Here is a 4,079-nt window from a genome sequence, read left to right as displayed (position 1 = left end):
AAAGGTGAAGAAGCAAAGATTTCGACTGCAGGATTTCATATTGTCCCTATTCTCTTTTTAGGTTACTTACTTCATTACAAGCATTTTTTGATTTAATTGGTTCTTACTTACAATATTTAGAGTAAGGTATATAATATATAAACTTATGAATATTCATAATTAATATGAAAATTACATGAAAAACACAAACATTGATTCCAAAAGTTTCGACAATTTCTTTAATTAAATGTATTTTTATTTTTTTACTACGTTATACTTTTATGTCTTGATTATTTTCATGTTTGAGCATGAGACCAAATCCTAGTAGTGATATGAGAACCTTTGTTTGATATTTTTCATGTAATTTGCCTACTTGCTTCTTGGTGATAATCAATATGATGGATTTGTGTGTTAATTTGGTATATATCAGTTTTGAAAGCTTCCTTTAAAATTTATTTTTATGTTTAATTCAAATTTAGACAGTATGTGTTTAATCCACTAAAACATATTTTAAAAGGTTTAAAATCATGTGTAAGTGAAGAATTAATGAATGGATTAAAAGACTTGCAAAGCTAAGTTAAAATCTAATAGTTTTGAAGTGTTTTGGAGATTAATGTGTCAATTATTTTTGCTAACATTGGGCAAGCATTATGAACGGTTTTAAATTGTTAAAAATTAGTTTTATCAAATTAAATTACTGCATGTTTTAACTAGACTTGATTTAGTATAAAAAAAGTTCATAAAAATCACATTTTTAAGTTCTAAGACAACAAAGATTCAATGCAGAAAATTTTGGGCAGCTATGGTCAATTTTGATGGGTTAATTCTCCATGAATTTTATGTTTAATTGTTAAACACACTTGCTAAAAATTTTCAGCAGTTTTTCTCATGAGTGTGACTCATAATTTATGAAGTTTTAAAAACATTTAAATGCCATCTATTTTAATTTTGGATGATTCATAAAAAATAAAAAAAAATTCCTACTTTAAAAGCAATTTCTAAAATTAAAGATAGAATTTCAATTTTGGGGGATTCATAAAGAATAGGAAATTATTTCCTACTTTAAAAGAAATTTTCAAAATTAAGGATAGCATTTTAATTTAGGAAATTCATAAGAAATAGTTTCCTACTTTAAAAAAAATTCTTAAAATTATGTAATAACATTAAACTTTCTTTAAAATTTTAGTTTTACTAGAAGTTTTCAAACTTTATTAAGTCACTATTTAGGGAACTTGAACAAGATACAATTTAGGAACTCATCAATATTCTAAATGTTAAAAATTAAAATGTTACCTTAGATACAATTTAGGAAGCTTACCTAAAATAAAGAGGTTTTCAAAATTAAAAAGGGTTTTAATTATGCAAAGTCTTAAAATGGAAAGTTTTATTTCAATGGATTTCTATTTTAAGCAAAATGAATAAAAGGTTTACTTTAAGTGTTTTGAAAATGAAAATTTCTTAAACACTAAATTGAAATAAAACAATAACAAATAATTTGAGTCAAGTGGTTTAAATAATTTAATTGATGCTTTTCTTAGATAATACATAAGATCATTAAATGATATTGAGCTTGTATTTATTTCTATGCTTTTGATTGTGATTATAAAGCATGAAGATGATTATGGACTTAGACTTTAGAAGATTAGGTCATGGGTGGTTAAATTTATTTCTAATGATATTTATTTTGAAGTAGGATCTGTGCACCTTGCCTTACTCTTATTTTCTTTGAGATTGTAAAATTCTTTTCTCACTTAATTCCTCTTGAATATAACTCAAGGTTTTTTTATTATAGAATGTAATTAGTTACATCAAAGTGTAAAACTTGGATTCGATAGAAAATTTTTCGTAACTTGAAGATGGAGATCTAAATGCCCCATAGAGATTCAAGGAGATTACAAGCAAACCTTGAAGATGATGTTTCTAAATCTCTTAGAAATTTGACCTACTAATTTCCTTAATGGCTCAAGAAAATTAGAATTAGTAAAGTCCATAATCATCTTAATAGTTGGCATTTGATATATTTATTTTTCAATATATATATATATATATATGATATATGGGAAATGCAATAAATGCTATACATGTTAACGATGTCAAATCAATGAGATCTTAATTAATGAATTAATAAATAAAATCCCTTATTAATATATTGAGTCAAAAAGTTATCTTCTACTATATAATAAGATAACTAGGCTGCTCTTTTAAATGGAGGCTTTTTGAGTCACTCAAAATCAAACTTTTACATGAGTACATTTGAGTTGTTGGTGGGTTTTACTTAACTAGTACCATGTTGTTCAGATGTATCATACATGGCTTCATAGTATTAGAGGCATAGTTAGGCAAAATGTATATGATGCATTTAGTCAAGGAATTGTATAAGACATAATTGGTAAGCTAAGTTACCTACCTAGTTAGTTTCATTATGGCTTGTTAAGTCACTTAAGGTCATAGTGGATGAAAAGAGTTCTAGTTCAATAAAAAGTTTAAAGATTAAATTTCTTGAAATATTATTTTTGATAAAATATTGAGAATAATCATATAAAATTCTAAAACTTTATCTTCATGATAACATAATTTGCGTTATTGACTAAGATTTATATATGTTAGTTTACATAGGATATAAATCGATCATGGCTAAGAGTTTGTCACTTGAAGCATATTTGATGCAAATAACTTGACAAGTCCAAATGTTATTGACTAGTTTCGCAATATCAAGATTGTATTGAAGCAAAAAAAAAAAAAGAAGCTCATGTCCTATATGGTTTTGTTTCTGAGGAACTTAGCGATGATGCTACAAATGAGGTAAAGGAAGCTTGTAGAGTTTATATGGATGATCTCAATCTAGCCACAAGTATGATGTTGGCTAATATGGCTTTAGATCTTCAAAAGTAACATGAAACTATGAATGCCCTAGATATCATCCTAAACCTTAGAGAAATGTTCAATAAGGAAAGTCTCATTGAGAGATTTAACATTTCAAGGGAATTGTTCCGATGTCAAATGTTAGAAAGAAGCCTAGTAAGGTCTCATGTGCAAAGATGATATGATATATCACTCGACTTGAATAGTTGGGTTGGATCATGGATTATAACTTGAGCATAGACCTTGTACTTTCTTCACTACTAAAGAGTTATTCACAATTTGTGTTAAATTTTAACATAAAAATTGAGGTGACCCTTTCGGGCTTATTGAATATGCTCACACAGGTTGAAAACACTATTGCAAAGGAGAAGCTTTCAATTCATCTTGTTTCTTTTAAGAAAAATAAAAATAAAAAATGAAAATTTTATGAGAAAGACGAGGGTGAAAAGGTATCAATTTCCAAAGGTATGAAGCTTATTAAAGGAGTGAAAAAGGACAAGGATAATGACAAATGTTACTTTTGCAGCAAACTAGGGCATTTGAGGTGGAATTTACAAGGATTATCTTGAATCCATCAAAGGAAATAAACAAAAGAAAGCTTCCATTTCAAGTATAAATCATATGATAATTTATTTTTCATTACTTGATATATGATACGTTACTCTTTATTAATAGTTTTAATATGTATGACATATTAAAGGGACTAATGACAAGGAGTAGTAAAGAATAGGACTATAAAGCTAACAACCTTAGTTAATGGTGATCAAGCTTGTCGCCCTATATTAGATTGTGAAACAATAAATTATTTTAGAACATTGAACGTTTTCATGACATAATTGCCAAGATGAGATGATTTGGTTTGGGACCTAAAGTTGAATATTTTATTTTATGTTTAGGAAACATAAATTTATATTTTGCTACCACAAGATGTTTAGCTTATATATTTATATTTACATTACATCTCATTTGATTTTAGAATTGTTATCAATTATTTATTTTTAAATATAACCTTGCATACATGATAATCAATACCAAGTTGTAAAATCATTATGAGATTATTTTTCTTTTGATTATGAATCAAAAAGGAAATTAATGAGATGACTTAGATAAAATTGAGTTTTAACTCAACGAAGTCATAATAGGATTATGAACACATTTAGTTAAAAAGCATTCTTATTAAGATAAAAGATCTAAATTAAGATTGCTTAGAACTTAATAACAATTGATTATCATATTGA

This window comes from Theobroma umbraticum, unplaced genomic scaffold, assembly GCF_002168275.2.
Source record: "Theobroma umbraticum cultivar Fairchild unplaced genomic scaffold, ASM216827v3 scaffold_56.0, whole genome shotgun sequence".
In the NCBI taxonomy this organism is placed as follows: domain Eukaryota; kingdom Viridiplantae; phylum Streptophyta; class Magnoliopsida; order Malvales; family Malvaceae; genus Theobroma; species Theobroma umbraticum.
Note: the sequence above shows the minus strand (reverse complement) of the source record.